The sequence below is a fragment of the Struthio camelus genome, chromosome W (assembly GCF_040807025.1).
Source record: "Struthio camelus isolate bStrCam1 chromosome W, bStrCam1.hap1, whole genome shotgun sequence".
Taxonomy (NCBI): Eukaryota; Metazoa; Chordata; class Aves; order Struthioniformes; family Struthionidae; genus Struthio; species Struthio camelus.
In genome coordinates, this window is record NC_090981.1 from 4,843,287 (window position 1) to 4,862,880 (window position 19,594).

At 40.3% G+C, this 19,594-nt stretch overlaps 1 pseudogene; it reads right to left on the bottom strand.

Annotated features, from left to right (window-relative positions):
* LOC104147629 (transient receptor potential cation channel subfamily M member 6-like) overlaps positions 1-19,594 on the bottom strand; it is a 38,973-nt pseudogene that overhangs the window by 662 nt on the left and 18,717 nt on the right.

Sequence of the window (19,594 nt, forward strand, 5' to 3'; positions counted from 1 at the left end):
TGGGAACAAACCAGAGCTAGCAAAGAGGTGAAATTCAGCAGAACTTTTGCTTTATTTAAGAACAGAAAGCCAGGTTTCCCAAAGGAAGCAGAACCCTAGTCATATCAATATGCAGCACAGAAAAAGAATATAGTAGACTGCTGGCAAGCAAGGCTTTAAAATTTATTGGCTTCTTTCTATGCTCGTTTCTGTGTGTCTGCACTCTGGCCAATTCAGCAATGTTACTAAGGGATCCATTTGTGAAAGTGTATTGCACATTCTGGATGAAGCTGACACAATTACAAACAGAAGTAGGCTATACCCAGACATGTATTAGAAGTACCACATAATTATAACAGATTCTTAATGCAGTCTGAAAGATCAGCGTTCATTAATTTTAATATTGCTCCACCATTGTTTTCGAGAATTTAATTGACATTCTAGACATCACAGAACACAGCACACAAGAAACACTTCCAAAGAAACTTTATGAAAGCTAATATTTTATTTTAATGATATGCAAAGTGGAAACAACACATTTTAAAATCTGAAATCAATTATAGCTCTGAGAAGCTATAGAAAAAGATTTTAACTCTCTCAAATCTTTCTGTAATCCACACTCAGAAGATATATCTAAGCAGAACAGTTTGCAAATATGACAAGTTCTCCCCTTTCACATGGGAGAAGTGCATTGATTAGCCACAACTCATATTGAAAGCTTAATATCTGTCTAATTTCTGGCAGACAGTAAATAGTGTCTGTCTCCTGGTTCATTCAAGCACTAGTCTAATCAACCTTTACTGCAAATTAATGCATCAAAACAGATAAGAAGTGGAATATTACTTAAGTAAGTGTCATATATACACTTTAAATGACACAATTCTACATAGCCATTTCTAGCCTTTGGTCTAACCTGGTAAAATGCCAGTAAGAATAGAATAGACAAATATTTACTTGAGCAGGTATAGGAAACCTAACTCCTAAGCTACAGAACCACTCTGATATTCCTTCTTCGATTATTCCATGGAAAGTGCAGCAAATGCCACAAGAAAGACAGATAATTTTCCCATGTCATTGTGGGACATATAACCAGGGATACTGTCTGCAACATATATGAAGTAAACCTTCCTCTCTACCCAGAACTGGTTATGGTTCAAGAGGAGTGTTATATTCAATTTTGGAAACTTATTTCAAGAAAGATGGGGATAAATTAGGTAAAGAACAAGAATGACCAGCAGCCTAGAAATCAGGACATATACAAAAACTTTAGGGGGTAGCCTAAAAACAGAAGAAAGAAATTGAAGGAGAACATGGGGACTGTCTTTGAAATTGACTGAAGATTTGTCCTCTATGTCAATAATAAACAGGACCAGAAACAAATGTTTCAAGTGGAAAATCAGGAAAATCTTTTTAATAGTAAGGATAGCAAAGTATTAAAAACAGATATTCTGGGAAAGTTTTAGGGTCACCATCCCTGGAAATCCTCAAGAGTTGGCCATATAGGAACTGTAAGGCCTGATATAGGAATGACTTGGTGCAGAAGAACCAGCTGAACCCTTAAAGTCCCTTCTAACTCTATACACGTTCTACAAATGAGGTTACTCTCCTGGTTATTCATGGACTTTCCAAGGAGAGAAAAATACCAAGCCTCACTTTCCTACATCCTGAGCAGGTACATTTATATGAGCTACCAGGTTTTAAAAAAAAAGCCCATTCCTCCTTTTGTGCAGAGCCTTATCTAATAGTAAATGTTCTAATAATAAATGCTCAATAAACACCTACCAGATTGGGCCTGGCTGGCAGTCAGGTATATATTAATACATAGTGTGTTGATGTAAAGAGTGCTCCTCGCAGTCAAGACAGAGCTGCGAATGCTCAAAGCAGACAATGAGGCATCTACAAAACTTTATTGATGGAAGGTGGGGACTTAATAGCAATGGACTGTGGGGGCTTCATTCCCCCACCTTTCTAGGGAGGCACCCAAGTCATTTAATCTATATCTTTTTGCAGACTGAGCTTCCAGTTCTCCTGTTTCAGTTGTGCAGGTTTCTAGACTAGAAGTGCAGTCCATGCAGAGGTTTTGTCTATTGGCAGCATTTCAACTGTCATTGTTTGGCTGAAATTGCACAGCTCAATATAACTTCAAAACATATGCTAAATGAGTAGCTTGAGAGGAAAAGGTCTCCACTCATTGCTACAACCTTCAGCCCATCACTATTTGCTTGAGAGCTTTAAAAAGGGAGAATGAAAGATCTAGCACCCCTGACTCCTTCTTTTCACGTTTGTAATGAGTTTTTTGCCTGCTAGGGCCCTTTTCTTCACCTCTCTCAGCAGGCCTAATGCATCAGTTCTTTCTAATTTAAAATTCGGCCCACAATTCTCATCATCTGCTCTACAGACATCCTGCACCTTGCGTCTGTGAAAGCTTTACCAGCACAGACTTTGTTGTGGATTTGGCAAGTGCTACACACTGAAGAGAGTATTACTTATGAGGCAAGTCTTCCCAACATTTGGGCGGTACAGGAGTTCTGCAGGGATTGTACTGTCATGACCCTGCTGCTGTACCTCGACTACTTCTGCTTTTACAGGAAATCTTTTGGTCAACGTTTTTTACCTGCATCTTTTTTTTTTCTTCACTTCATTCATCCTATGAACTGTACATGGCCAGATCTTCAATCAGTGTTAAATATCCATGAAGTCACACTGATTTACACCAACTTGGGAGCTGTCTGAGACTCTACAGCATCAGGCATACTTTCCAAGCAGATCTGTTATTTTTATCTTGGTACTGTATGTAAAACCAAGATACAATGCCACACTATCACAGAGATAGAGGTCACATTTTGCCATTAAAAACTCCATTCCAAGATGGCGTGTAGAATGCATGAAAGAAAAGACTCATTACAAGATAATGATATGACCCACTAAATCAATGGAATTACAGAAACAAAACATAAATAATGTAATTATAAGTAGTGCTAAAATTTGTATCAGCCCCGTCAGTCAGATGCCATCTACTCTCTACCAGGCTTCTAAGAGAACGTGAGCTCAAAGCAACTTTTGAGGCAGCACACAGGTTTTGATGAAGTATGTTATTTACAAATGAAAACATAAAACAGATCTTGATACTGCTAGAAATGTTTCCCCTGTCACGGAGTGAAGGTTAGAGCAAAGACAGTGCATTTACATTATTATTATTATTATTTTAGAAAGCATGCCTTAGAATTGGGTATCTGCTAGCTGCTTACAGAATTCATCTGCAGTTTCACTGTCTTATTCCTTCAGATCCCTGAATCAAAACAATATAGTTTCACAACTTGCTGTTCTGAAGATTTCTCAGAACATAAGAAAATCAAGCTGGTTTTGATTAATTAATCAGCATTTGCTCTTTATCTAAGACTTGACTGTATTGCAGATGATTGATAGAAGCAAAACAACAAAAAGTTTTGAAAATAGAATCTGTGGGATCAAATTTTAGTAAGCACGACAAAATTATTTAATGACAAAAATAATCCAGAAGGATGGTAACAAACATACCCCTCAAGATAACGTGAGTAAATATTATTCCTATTTTAGAGAGGATAAGCTGAGTTGCCATGAGAATTACTGTGGCCTAATGACTGCGGCCACAGTCTTCAGTAATAACTCACACCAACGAGTTATTTAGGTTATACATTTGCTTCCACTGAAGTAAAAAATCCACTTGAATAGTAGTGAACCAGACCTTTATTCATCTGTAACAATACTTTAAAAACGTTGACTCAAATCTATGTGGTGAACAACTATATAATTGATCTCTCTGCCTCTCTCTCCTAAGCTATCCTTGTGCTTCTGTCAAGATCCTATGACCTACTTAGGGCAAAGGCTTTGTCACTGTGAAGTGCTCAGCGTATTTTTGATGTTGCTTTCAGAATAAATATTATATGGTCAATACACCTGAATTCATAATTAAACATTTCATGCAACATTAATACAGTCATTTATTACTGATCTTATTAATGAAATATTAACAATGGTCCCAGAACTAAGAGCCTGCTTCCAAAATGGACTTGTTCTGAGTTCCGGGCAAGTCATCTGGTATTTCTATCATTAATTTCTCCTTGCATTAAATCAGACTATTCATATTTATATCTTCTTTCCTGCCCAAATTGAGAAACCCCTTTCATCAGATGACATGACCTGAGCAAGGGGGAGCCCAGCTGAGCACACACCAGCTGGCAAGACGTGTGGGTCTAGGAAGACCCCTCAGAGAAGAGGACCCTCTCCTCTGCTCTGTATCTGATCTGCAGGTTGGCTCACAGCAATACGATCAAGGAGGGGGCTCACAGCCCCGTCTCAGGGAGCCTCGGGTACGCGGGGTCACAGGACAGGAAAGGGACCATGGCAAGACATGAAGGGCAGGGAGGCATGCCCAGGGGTGTATCCAGGAGCCAGCTGTGTTTGTCTCTCACTCTATAGGTGAGGATTGGTGGGGCTGTTTTACTTATGGCACACAACTGCGACATCTGCCTAAATACTAGCCCTGATTCTGCAATTTGATGCATGAAGGCAGATTGCTACTTCTGTGCAGCCTTGCTGATTTTTGTGACCTGCCGTGCATGATTAAATATCTCCATGTCTTGACTCTAAGTCTGTAAGGCGCAGTAGGCTTAAATGCACCATTAGGGCCTATTGGAAAGATCAGAAATCCAGAGCCTTATGTGTATGGCCCTCTCCTCGCTCCCTTAAGCCATGTGGCCCTATATACTCAATGAAGCAGTACTCCACCAGGCAGGGGAAACAGAACTACATTTAAGTTACTAATGAACTCTTTAGGTGCATATTTACTAAGAGAGTTATGGAGTCCAGTCTCCCACTCCTGCTCTCCCTGGAAAACTCATGTGCTCCCAGCACAGCAACGTAAGACTCCCCACCTTTCATATACACCTCACCAGATGTGGGAGCTGGGACACATGTGGCTCCCCAAGTCCAAAGTCCTCCAAAGCACAGTGGAGGACTTAGCCTTCCCATTGCCATCACAGTTTCATTTAACCCAAACTCCTGATCAAAATAATTAAATCTCTCACATAGAACATAAAAATCCCCCTAAACATATAGAATGTTGCAGAATGTCTGAAGTGAATGATAATTTCATCAGAGAGGAACTTACTCCTTGCCTTCAGGTTTAATCACAGATGGATCTGTAAGGTTTTCCCCAACACCTACAATAAAATCAACACTGTGTGTTATAAGGGACGGTAGTCACGATCTCACAACATGGTACTTAAAAAGATGTAATTATCCATTTTCTTTGTAGATCATAAAATGTCACAGTTAGAGTGGTCATGAGTTAAAAAGAACATGATAAGACTATAAAAAACTGTTAACTACAGGCAAACATTTAGAGTTCTCATTACGGTCCTGACTTCAGCTGCTTTGTGGTTTATTTCTATGTAGACTGGAGGCTTATGTAAATAACTGTAACCACTAAAAATTATGCTGAAGCTGAAATAACTAAGTAAAATGTAACTAACACTTTTATTTAAGTTGGAATAGAGGTATTAATCAGGTGTAAATTCCTACTGATTTCAATGGATCTACTCCAGATACAGGTTCTCCTCAAGGTACAAAGCATGAGACATAACTCATTATTCAATCATGTTATGAGTAAATGCTTGGATCCTTTTCTCTTCTGGGTGGCCACAGAAGGGGATTAAATATGTAATTTCAGTGAATGCTTATACATATTTTGCAGTTCTCCCCAAACTGATGGCATACTTCCATTTTACCAGAAAGCTCTTTCCTTTTATCTGGGGAAATGACTGTGTTTTTCAACTAAAAAACAAAGTCAATGAACATATGATATGTAATTATTTTTATTTCCATAGGCCACTGATGATGAGCTTATGTTCTGCAATGAACACCAGTAAAGATTGTGGAAATAGCATTTTGTAATTGAAATACCCCCAAATCCACTCCCTTCAATGAGGGTCATTTCAGTTGAGGTAAATTAGACAAAATATAGTGTATGTGTATGAGATGGTTATAGTATTATATAATAACTTATGTTCGATAAAGATTAATCCTATTAAAACTCCAAGAGGAGCAGCTTTGGACTTTTCCTAAACTCCAGATTAGAGAACAAGGAGTCTACTACAAATGTGAGACCAAAACTAGAGCAGATGCAAAAGAAGTCTGCAAAGATTTTAGTCCATTTCCTTGTTTGAGATGAAAACTGAAGCTCCAGTCTTGATGAGATTTACACAGATGTTTAACTTTTCCATGTTTGAGCCAACGCAGTTGGTCTGGAACTGTCGGGAGTTGTATAATAAACTCAAGCAAATTTAAGACAAATTTCAGTAAGCTATGGTGAAGACACACTTACTCTTTCTGCACTTTTTAATGTGCAGCTACAACCAAACAAAGGCAAGGATAGAATTATAGGTTTATTTTGCATAAGCATGTCTTTTTGTAATTCACAGCTTCTGGATGCTGTAAAATGTAAATATGTTAAGTCTCTGTCTACTCATATACATTTCCCTTGACAGAAATGACAAACAATGGTGTTTATACTGTTTGATGGGTGCTGTTCATCATCTGAACATTGACAACTGTTTTATCTCTTTAAAATATGCCATGTTCCCACTTACACATGTACTGTAAAGAGATCGCATGCTCTTTGAAGGAGCCACCAGACTTTGTGAACAGTATTTAGGCTTGCAGCTTATGTAAACTGCTTACAGATTTATTAGTAAGAAAAATAAAAAATACAGATAATAGTTCTCAGTCTTCTGACAGATACACACACACACATACACATGTAGTTGTGCATATATAATATACATGGGTACACTTGAATCTACATATCACCTATATATCTTAATAAATATAAAAATACCTTAACTGTGAAGTGTTCTTTTGGAGCTGGTTGAAATGTTCCTGCACACTTTAACTGCCTGCTGTTTGCCCATGCAGCCTAGATGTATTTGAGGCCACATTATTTTCCCATTACACCTACATTAATCCAACATGGCTCTGTGGATGCTCATTTACCAATGCCACACAACAGACACCCAGGGGTTGCTTGAGCTTTGCCAGTATGCAAATGAGAAGAGAATTTGGACCATTCCTCAGTATTAAATTCTCTTTTGAGAGAAGTGCTTTCTTTGGGTTTCGTGATAAAGTGGTCCCATGCTAGCAGTCACCTTGCAAATCCAGGACAAGGAGCTCCCAAGGGACACGTAGGTCCAATGGGAGAAGGCCAGCATCACCTCTTCCAGCAAGCTGCTGGGAGTAATCTCATCTCCGTTGTTGTTGTTGTATTTCCGAAACTTGCCAGTCATGTACTTCTCAATGGTCAGCCACTGGTTGGCTGAATGGCAGTAGATGAGGAAAACTTTCAGGAACCTGTGGATATAAATACTGTCTATCAGTAGCTGGCATGGTAACGAACATCCTCCCAGTCAGAGCACAGCATGATGCAAAGCAAATATACCAAAAAGGAGGACATGTCTTCCCTGACTGGAGCATTTTCAACAGCAGGAGGTAACAAATGGTAGATATCAGAAAGGCCCTCTGGGTCTGATAACTCTCAAAACAAAGCACTTCCTCAGAAGGTATAGTTTATGGACAAACAACATAATCTGATTTACTCCAGCCAACCTATAAACTGGCTATACAAATTCTCTTATGTTAATTGAATAAAAAGCAATTCTTGCTCAAGGGCTAAGGAACAGCATCACCAAGAAGTTTGTTTTGCCATCAGATCTACCTATAAAGACAAAGTTCAGCGCTACTTACCTTTCCTCTTAAAAGGTTGATAATATTATTTTGGCAAATGGAAGCAGTTATATAAATTATTCACTATCAATGATAATTGACTCAAACCATTATATACAAAGGTGAAACTACGCAAAACTTGGTGGAATCACTACAAAGGTAATGTGAAAGAGTAGTCAGTGACTAAGTTCTCTGTCAGATGTCTCAATTTTTCCCATCTTCTGCAGAGGGAAAGAATCAAACTTCTGTCTATAGTGCTATAATGGGAAACTCTACTGTGCTCCTACCTCAGAAATTACAGCCTCCATTCAAATGGGAAGAGGGGGGGAAGCCAGGCTTCTTGGAAACAAATCCCTCAAAAACATCCATTAAAACACATCCCATTGTACCCCAAAATCTTCAGTACTAGTACTGAAGACAGAAAGTACCAAACCAGTCTGTACCATTTCTCTTAAAGAAGAAAATAGGCAATTAAAGTTAATATCTCTAAACAATTGCTTAATGAGCAGCAGAACTAAGGAAGCCTGGTTTCCAGTGGATTATTGTCCTAAATCCATTATTCTCCCACTCTGTCTCACCTCCTGTGACATCCTTACCAGGCAACACGAGCTGTGCCTTAAGCACATATCAGTTGGCTGTCCACTGTGCAGGCATTGATCAGCCAACCAATTGCTACCAAAGCAAATGGGTAACAGCTCAGTTCAGCTTGCTTTTCCCCAGTAGTGACTTGAATTTGGGTCTCTTTCTTCACTATTCTACTGTCAAATACATGCCTGCTAAGACAAGGGAAAGTATGTTATCAAAGTGGGATTGTGTCATTTCAGTAGAGCAGATTTTAAAAAAGGCAATTCTAGAGACAGCTTATGGGAATGGGAGAGAAAAAGGTAACCAGAAGGAAAAGTCTCGACTGATATAGATAAGAAATACATGTCCTAGCACTCTTTAAGCCAGACCTCCTTATCTTTCCTAAAGATGTGACTAAGTTCTTGTAATGTGAAAAGCCATTTTACTCTGCTGAAATTTTAAAGTCCTTTATAAGCTGAAGGCCCAATGTTTCTTGTCATGGTCTATAAAGTCCCTTGTAAAAGAAACAGTAAAACTTTATTGTAAGTACTCAATACCCAAATTATGATCTGTTTTACCAAATGAACAGACATGTATGGAGACATTCAAACTATGGTGATATAAGGTGTCATGGAGAGGTTTGGTTTAGGGGAGAAGTTAGGAAAATGGGTTTTACTGAACAATGGGCATGAGGTGCCAGTCACCCTGTCCTCTCTGTGACCCCGGTTAGCCCGCAGGAATCCCCCACTGCCGCAATCGAAGATCATTGGCGGAGGGCTACGTGTGCCCTAGCAGCCCGTACCGGTCAGTCAGGCAGAACGTTCCAGAAGGAAGGCGAGTCTACACGGCCGTCTGCAAACTGGTCCGCAGTATCATTAGGGATCGAAACCGGACCACTAAGAGCAGGGGTCTAGACAAATCTGACCAGTCGCTTGCCTGCGGTCCCAAAGCGGGACAGGGATAAAAGGGGCACACGCGAGCCCAGCAGCGGCTTTTGCAGTGGCAGTGGACAGAAGAGAGCTGAATTCACTGAAGAAGTGGCGGTGGCGGCAAAGAAGCAGCTGCCGAGAGCTGAAGCCACTGAAGCGGCTGGGGAAGCAGCAGCCTCGGCGGCCTGTTTCAAGGCTCCAAGACGCCAGGCAGCCTTGTCCAAGGCTCTCTTCCCGCCGCCCCGCCCCGCCCCGCCCCGCCCCGCCGAGGGAAGCTCTCCGGCCCGGCAGGCTGCGGGCAGCCAGCGCCGCCGTGCCCCCTGATCCGGGACGCCGGGTCAGGCAGCTGGGGATCCCCCCACCGCTACTAACACCGGCGGACACGTGAGTCCGCCCCGCCCCGGGGAGCAGTAACCGAAGCGGCACGCCGGCTCGGCTGCGGCCTGCTCGCCTTCAGAGCGCGCGCGGCGGCGGCGGCGGCACACTGCGCCCGGTGCAGCCTGCTGAGGAGCCCTCGGGCTTGAAGCGGCACCTCCCCCCGGGGCGTGGCCTGCTTGTCCCTCCCCTCCCCTCCCCTCCCCCCCGCCTTCCGGCGTAACCACCAGGTACCTTCCCCTCACCGGTTTGAGCCCACGTCTGTACTTGTAATGACCGTAGTTGTTCCTGTCCTGTGCTGCGCGGGGAGTTCAATGTGTGGCTACTGCTGTTGTTGTTATCGCTAGCTTTTAATTGTCATTGTTACCAGTGATACACGTTAAACTTTGTTATCTGCTTCTGGCCGTTAATTGAGAACCCAGTCATAAGTGACAGGGACACCTATACCGCCACCCGAGCCTTTCTTGCAGCGTGGGGCGCTGTGGGGACCAGAGCGTGAGGGTGCTCTGTGGTCGGCTCAGCCGCCCCTCCCCGGCCTCCCGTGACATAAGGGATGCTTTAGAAATAGACTGTGTGCAAGGCAATGCTTGCTTCTCAAAATGTACGTATTTTAGTTTAATCAGCTCCTAATCAAAAGCTTTAGCATTATTCAAGTAATATGAAAGACATGGATATTTTTCTCTCTCATATATTATAAACATATGTATATACATATATGTGTATATATATGATTGAAATGCACTTAAAAGGCCTTATCAGTCTGCTTTGGCTAATGCCAACCCTCTAATGCATAAAATTTGCCCACTCACTGCTTCAGATATCTTCCCTTCTTCAGCCACACACTCAAATATTATCTACCAGATAATTTCTCCTGTAAAAACACAGACATCAGAAAACAGACTTCAAGAAACAGGCAATAAACCTTATTTTTGTAAGTCTCTTGCTGAAAACTTCTTTTCACTAACAGCCTCTTGTTTAAGCCACTGCCATTACTGTCATCCTCCATCCTGATTTATCTCTATGAACCTACATACAAACATATTTTAACTAAACTATAACTAGACTGTCTAAGCAGCAGCTATTTTGACCCACTGTGGAAAGGAGGCTGTGTTAGATCTGGGACAGAGCTGAGAAGAGAAACCTGATACTTAAAGACAGTTTTCCTACCTTGGAGTATATGGAATGCTATGAGGCTTCACTTGATTGAAGGTATAGATTAACTTCTGGGCAGCCCTTTGCTGTTGTATCTCCTAAAGAAAAGCATGCTATAAACATTACTCACATGCTATCACGTAGAAAAATATCATGAACTGTCAAAAAACAAAAGAATTCAGCTGATTGTTTGCATACTGTGTACAAAAGGGAGATCTTCAAAATCATTTTCCTTTCCAAAGAGTAATATCAAACCACAGGTCAACCATACCGAAGGCATTTACACATAGCCAGTATAACTTTTAAGATATGTCAAACTAGACCAGTCAGTACTCCCCCTTAAGGTTTGAACTCACCCTCAGGCAGAGATGTAGCACTGTGCCATCATGAAAGATCTTTTCCCAGGTCTGAACCACCTCTGACAGAAAAGACTTGTCCCAACTTTAATACATCATTCTCAGACCAAGTACAAATGGTCTTCATGGCTCTCCGCAGACCCCCATCCATCTCCTCCCATGACAAGACTTGCATCATTGCAGCCATACCATGCTGGGACCAAGAAGATATGCTTTTGTCAAGGTTCATAGGTGAACTCTCTTTTAGCCGATAGACCATCACCACTTCTCCAACTGAAATAATAAACAGTTTTGTTGGTAAAAGTCACACATCACAGAAACAGGAGAGAATTGCATTTTGATTTGGCATCTTAAAACAACATACCACTTTACAGACCTGTGTAAGCCACACTTGAAGAGAGAGCTTTTTTATCATTATTGTTCATTTGTGTGAAAACCTCCCCTAGCTAAATTTACACTACTTACTACATATATTCCACTTAAGATCTATTGTGATAATATAAGTGATCCAAAGAGCTTGTATCAAGCCTCTAAACGGAGATGAATTTAAGAACTCATGTACTCTTCCACATAAGCAAAGCCCATTGATATTCTGGTCTATGTAAAAGAGTCTCCTCTGCCATAGTTTTTAAGTATTTAAGGATGACTGGACTTTAAAAATACAGGTTTTTAAAGGGTTATCATTTTATCTCCAATGGATGAACTTAGATTTAAGTATCCTGAGTATGGCTCCCTTTGTTTTTTCATTTATGTGGAAGGAAAATGTTTATTAAGACTTGTTTTAAGTTCATCACGATTGATAGAACACACACAGTACTGTAATTGTGCTTAATTAAACAAACTAGTAAAGAAGGCAAACAAGTAGATAAATGTGTTCAGTTGTCTATTCCAAAATTAAAGGGCTGGAGATTGCCACCTTCTTTGGCGGACAGTGAGCTGAGTTGTGTCAAAAGTAATGATTTGGCCATGATGAGTGAGGGAAGTTAGAATCCGTGGTATTTAAAGTTCTGCTTTGGAGAGCAATCCAAGGAGAACAAGTTAAAGCAAATGAACAGGAAGTTTTCAGTTTGCAATTTTAAAGTAAGATTTGTCTTTTTCCCAGAAATTCCAATGTTATTTGTAGTGCACAAAATTTCAGAAGTTCTGCTCCCGCTAACAACATTTTTTCTGAAAGCAGAACAAATCTGGTGAGCTTTAATTCAGTCACAGTCTGTCTCCCTATGCAGTTGTAATAGCATTCCTCTCTTGCAGTGCAAGTGGGACACCTTCCTGTTGCCACCATCTGTAAACTACTTTCTGTAAACAGAAAGTAGACTGTTTTCTTAAACCTGGCTCTCCTTCTTGTAACTCACATTATTTGCAATGTTAATTCATAAGAAATAGGTATTCACTGGCAAGTGTGATGAGGTAACTGCATCTGCTAGTGGCAAAGAATGGCATAAGGAAGGACAAACTGGATCCAGAGAGAAATAAGTAGATTTCTTCCCCCAAGTCATCAGTTAGCACAAATGTAGGTGCTGTTGAACATCAGACTTTGTGCATATGTTAATTTAAAATAAAGCAATGGAAAGTGACATAAAAGAAAGACACTTGAACAAGGATACAATAACCAGGTACATTTCTTAATCTTATATCAATTCTTCATTTTATCTTTTGACATTTTAATACCTAAAAAGGTGTCTCCTGGGAGCTTCAGAGATCAGAATGTTCAATACGCTCATAGCTGTATTAATTATCTGCAGTAATCAGCTTCCAAGAAATTCTATGATGCTGGAAGTATCAGCAATTAGCTGCTGTGAGACAAAATATTCTACCCATTGAAAAAAAAGTTTCTAGATCTCAAGTGTCTAGAGGCAGAGCTCCTGCTGCTGTAAGCCAATACAGCATACTAATTTCAAATCTCTTCCAAATGATCACATGTGTTATTCCCTACCATTCTTCAATTACAGCACAGTTCTTTTTTCCTTGGCACACTACAAGGCTTCTGTACCAAGTACAGGAATACTGCCCTTTCAGCCAACATCTGGTTTTCCTCTTGATGAGATGTCCTACACATATACATATGTGTGTGTGTGTGTTTGTGTGAGAGAATATAAATATATATAAACTTTAATGAGAGAATCTTATTGCTGTCTTCAACTAACGAAAGGCTATAGAGAAGATGAACCTAAACTCTTCTCAGAGGTGCACAGTAATCATGAGTGCCAACAGACCCAAACTGCAGCAAGGGAAACTCAAATTAATATTATGAAAAAAAATTTTCACAGTGAAGGTAGTCAAATACTGGAACAGGTTGTCCAGAGAAGCTGTGGAAACCCTGTTCATAGAGATATTCAAAACTCAACTGGACAAGCCCTCAGCAACCTGATCTAAATTGGCCATACAGGGAGTTGAACCAGATGACCTCCAGAAGTCCCTCCTAACCTAAATTATTCTGACTCTATGATTCTATCCTGGTTCATTTCTTTTAGAAAAGAATTTTAATTTAATTTACTGAAATTAATCTAATGTCACAAATGCAGTGTTTAAAAAAATAATGCGTGGTCTATTGATAAAGCAGAAAACAACCAGAAAGTTGGTACTCACCAAAGAGCTGGACTGGTGTAAATGGTATGGTCTAAGTAAATCTCATTAAGTTGTTTCTTTCAACAGCTACAAACAAGACAGATATCTCTACTGTACTGAGTAAACATCAACCTGGCTGGGTTTCAAAAACATCTGACATTGCTTTATTGCAGCATAAAAAGCCAAGTAAGCTGCAACATGATCCTGTGTCAGTTCTACTAGTCGGCATTTTAGAAATTCTACCCAGCCAGCAGCACCCTTTTGTACGCCCAAGGTATCTCACAAGTGTCAACTGCCACTGTTTTCCCTGTTCCTTCCTTCCCAGAAAATGGGTTATGCTCCTTGCCTCTCTGGGACTGGCCCCTTGCGCCCTGGTGAGAAGAGCTCCTTCTGCCATGCTTCATCCTCCCCTTCTACCAAGGGCTGCGGCTGCTGCTTCCTCCTTCTGCCAGCTCCAGAGTAGTGATATTCAAACTGCGGTAAGATGTACTGGCCCCAGCTGCCCTTGCTGGCTGTCTCTGTCAGGCTCAGAAATGCCTGGGGTTTTAGCAAGGCACTGCAGGGAAATCCAAACTCACCCTGCACAGAGTGCAGCTTCTTCATCTGGGCTCCGTGCCAGACCACACCAGTAGCATTATTATACCTCCCTAATTGGGGGCCTATTTCTCAGCCAAACACCTTCAAAACTCCTGAGCACCAACCAAATGTTTATGGATTTGTCTTCATAATGTGTAGGATATCAGGAAGCTGGAGAGAGGTGTCAGGTAAGCCTCAAAGGGGTTAAGATTAGAATAAGGAGGCAACCTAGGTGCTACAATGCTGAGCACCTAATTTCCTTATTCAGTGGCTGAGGACACAACTAGTGTCCAAAGCAGGGAGCAACCCATAGCTGAGCTCTGTTTCTCTGGAGAGCAACTGAATAGCCCTGACTGCAAACTCTTCTAGAGTTTGGGCACTCCCTGTCCTTTTTGAAACTACTTATCTGAGCAGAAAGGAATTAGAAATTGAGTAGCTCATAAGGAGAGAGCAAGGGGGACCATGACTCTGTAACCTATGAATTCGGGTCCTCATCTGAGAAGATCTGTGTTCCAAACTCCAATTCAAGGCTTGTTTACATATTCTGAATTTGACAGGGATGGGTTAACATGCCTAAATAGTCCTTGGAGCATGGACCAAAAAAGCAGGGTCATCCTTTGAAGCCTTGCTAGGAACATGCTCTAGTTAGTAAATTACTGCATAACAGGGAAAACCCCCCCCACACACGTTCCCCTCCTGCCAGGCTTTGCAAGAAAGTCGGCAGACCTGCACTATCTGTCAGACCAGGCCAGGACTCACTCCAGAGCCTCAAGAAGCAATGTGAAGTAGACTTGCACAAGCCACTAAACTCAGAGAAAAGTCAAGTTATTTTGGGTGTGCAGAGAGGCAGAACTGTAGCTGTCTGTGAAATGTTATAGCAAAAATAAAGCATTTTTTTTATATAAGCAGCATATGGTGCAGGATTTTAGGATTAAAGTTTTGGGTTTAGCTGACTAAATACTATCCTGGTCTTCTTGAGAAATGAAAACCTATATCAGAAACCTCCCAAAGCCTTTGATTTTGTCAGCTCACAATGGAAATGATCCTCATCTGTACTAAAAATCCTAACTAATCCAAAAGAGCATGCATGAATAGAGCCAAATTCATCACTGCAGCGATCCCACCAAGTCAGAGAAATTACTCTTGTACACTGACTACACACCAGGAGGTGTTATTCACAGTGAAAACAGTGTAGTTTTTTTAACTTCAGGTGGCTGCTACTGCTCCTGGTTTACCCTAGGCTTCCCCTGAAAGGAGCCCAAGTCGTGCAGGCAATAGAGACATCTACCAGCAAGCTCTGCACAGTTCTCCTCCGGGAAAAACAAATCCAGTTTCCTTTGGAGGAAACTGCACATACTCAAGGACAGTGGGCAATTAGTATCCAAATGATTTATTCCCTGCCAGATTTCCATGAGTTCATAGGTTCTCTGTTCATAAACACAGATTAAGTAGTACAAGACAAATGAACCAAAGAAGCCAACTCCAGAAAGCACAAAGGAGGTGTGAGGGGAAACAACAGCTATAAACAAATGAGTGCATATTCCCTCCCCCCGGAATCAGAGTTCCCTTCATTGTTTCCACTGATATTTTGAAAGCTATTATGTACATTCTGCTCAAGATTTGCCAAAAATACCTGAAATGGAGCAATTAGCAGCAAGAAAATAATTCACAATTTCCTCAGTGCCCTGTTAGGCATGAATTAATACACAAACTTCTTTGCAGTGGGCAATTGTGCAACTCTTCAAAATGAAAATCACAGAGGATGACAGGGAAAGAAGGAATATTCTTTTTAATTTGTTAAATTACTCAGCTATCATTCTGATGCCTCTTGCTTACCTGAGTAATGATGGTGCAGATCTTGAAATGCTTTCAAGCAGGCGAAGATATAAAGGATCATTACATAAATTATTATAGCAGAGATAGATAGATAAATGCATGATTTTGAATTCTTTCCATCCCAGAGTTTGTCATGAAACAGATTAATCAGAATTACTGCCTGAGCATTCTGAAGAGAGAATTACTAATAGGCTTTAACTATGTTATAATATACAGTATATTGGCAGATCTCAGTCATCAATGTAATATAGCCAGATGACTTATTTATTCAGGGAAATGGGGGGAAACTAGTGATATTAACCTCAACGACATGTTTCTCTGAGCCAATTACACCTCTGGGATATTAAAAGCACTTTGCTGTCCATCATGCTTCACAGCCTCCCAAAGGCATGATTTTTCCAACTCCATCCTCAGTCATTAAGCATTCCATTAACTATACTATTACACCAAAGTTATAATAATAGTGGCTCATTAACCCATGACATCTAAAATGCTGTTTAAAATATAAACAAATAATCTGTATGTCTACATGATGTTAAAGAGGCATAGCCAGATCAAATTTGGTCCAAAAAGTTTTGTTTTATAAAAAGCCATTTTATAATAAAACCAAGATTAATGAGCATGTTTCCATTAATTAGATGAAATTACATTTTTTCTATTGGAAAACAACCCTTCAAAATGCCAGATTTCAAAAAACATGTACGCTGTACTACTTTTAATTCTGAAAAATGAGATTATTAAAACTGAATCTCATCAAACTATTTGGACATTATGCTTTTCTTGCTGTTTTTTTTTTATTTGCTTAGATTCCCCTCCCTAATGAAACAGATCTTAAATAAAAAACACAAATAGATTTTGGGGGAAGGATCAGCATTTCCAGTAAGTGCCCTTGGCTGGTGATTCAAGGTCCCTTTTGCTCTCTTTCACCCCAGGCCCAACCAGTATCATGGCATTTCACACAAAGTGGAACAGCTAACATTAAAAGAGAACAGTAGCCAAATTGGTCCTTCTGAGGATGAGAAAAGTTGGTTTTAATCAAAGGAGTGGTGCTGTAACCACTGGGCTCTGGAGAGTAGCCCCCCGTGGTCCCATGCTCGCCACAGCATGTTTCAGTGCTACAGTGTTTTGGGCACAGCCCAAGCCAGAGAGAGCAGCACGTACAGGAGAGGCGAGGAGGAGAGCAACCCCTTTCTGCATCTCAATCAGCCTTAAACAAGGGGTAGATACCCGGCTGTGCAGCATGTCAGGAAAATTGGAACATAGAGTAGACTAAAAAGCCAAAAAAATGTAAGTGAAGTTAAATAGCACTCTACTTCTGTGGAGCAAAGTCATTCCTCACTATGACCTTGAATTTCTTCACTGCCAATTTGATAATAAATTCAATCCTTCACTGCCTTTATAATTTCAGTGACACCACACAAACGAAGGAATTGCACCAGACTGCAACTTGAAAAATCAAGCATACATTAGAAATTTTATACCATGATCTATCCTTAGGTGTATATATCCAACTCAGATCTGTTAGACTGCCAGGGACAAAAGCAGCACCATCTTTTTAAACAGTTTATTCCTGCTGAAAAGCAGCACATTACAGGGCAGACTTGAGTAAAAATAGAATTTTTTTCTTTTAAGACTTTGCAGTTAGCCTGAGGAAAACATGTTCCCATATAAAAAAAGTCTTAGACTTTAAAGTAACAATTAGTAACTAACACATGAAATAACAATTGAAAATCTTCCTATAACCATCCGACTATAGCAAATTAACTTCCCTTCGGATTCTGTACTTCAGAATTGTCAAGATGGGATTTGCAGAGAGGAATTAAAATGAGTAACAAGCAATCAAAAACTTACTGTCAGTTCCCTCTGAATTTCTTAACCTGTTTAAAAGCAAACATTTGAGATTTTACTTCAAACTTTTCTGAGCTAACACTGGTACCTATAAAGAGATGTGAACTATGTGAAGGCTAAACTCACAAAGGTTCAATCTGCAGCATAAAACAAAATAACCCTCAGTGCAATTTTGTTTCTTGCAATGATTTGCAAATAAACCTCAGTTACTAAAGAACAGCAACATTTTTCTGCATTTTTCTGCTTTATATTGAGCTGCTTTTAGTATTGTGTGCCACTGTTCATCTTATTTACACAGTAACAATAGCATCAATTAAAGATCACTTCAGTCACGTTCACATTTGACCATTTTCCAAACCATGTGAATCAATGCTGAGCTGTATTCAGTGCTACATGTCTTACTGCCCTTGCTTGTGTAAAAGCAGGCTTTTTCAACCATTGGTCTACAGGTTAAGGCTTCAGCCTTAATGTTAAAGTAGTTTTTATTACAGAGGACGGTGGATATGATTCACCTCACACACCAGAGAGATCCCACTGAAGACAACAGATTGAATGACAGAATCAGGCCGTGGCAAGGCCTGTAAGTCCTGATGGAAGGTATGCAGTTTGGCTACTGCCTATAAATTTTGGAGTAAAAAAAAAAAAGCACAGGATGGGTAAAAAAACCACACTTTTCCTCTTCACATCTTTTTTCCTCTTCCCATGGTTAAATCATATGGGATGTGGCAGTTTTACACTGCCTTTTATTTATTACATCCACAGTGTTACTAAGTAGGGAAGATGTAAAAGAAATCAATGAAAATAAGAAAGTGAAGGAAAAGGAACAGAGAGCACACCACATGTGATATTATTCCAAATAATTAGAATAATTTTCAATCAAACTGAAAAAAAAGAAAAAAACAAGAAAATTAAAAACACTTTTGAAACCAGTAAAATTTCACTGAATATAAACAAAGCATAATGACTATTGAAAGTTCCTTATAAAAAAAACAAATATTTTGTAAATGTGTAGACTCAAAACAAAAGATTTTAATCAGAGAATGAGAACAGCTTTCAGGAGCTGCTAGGGTTTTAATTATTAAAAAAGGAAACATGCAATTGACACAGCAAAAGCAAATGCAATCTTTCATGCTCACTAGATTGGAATAATAGTTAATTAAAAGATGCTATCATGATCTTAGTGATTGAATTAAAAATTTGGATATTGTTAGAATAATAAAGGGGATCTCTAGTCCACCTAAAATTATACGTTTGGGGCAGGGGCCCTGGTGACAAAGGATACAGACAAGGCAGAGTTGCTGAATGCCTTCTTTGCTTCAGTCTCTACTGCTAAGGCCAGTCCTCAGGAGTTCCAGACCCTGGGGACCAAGGAGAAAGTCTGAAGAAAGGAAGACTCTCCCTTGGTCGAGGAGAATCAGGTTAGAGATCATTTAGGCAAACTTAACACCCACAAATCCATGGGCCCCGACGGGATGCACCCACGAGTGCTGAGGGAGCTGGCGGATGTTATCGCTAGGCCACTCTCCATCATCTTGGAAAGGTCCTGGAGATCAGGAGAGGTGCCTGAGGGCTGGAAGAAAGCCAAGGTCACTCCAGCCTTCAAAAAGGGTGAGAAGGAGGAGCCAGGGAACTACAGGCCTGTCAGCCTCACCTCCA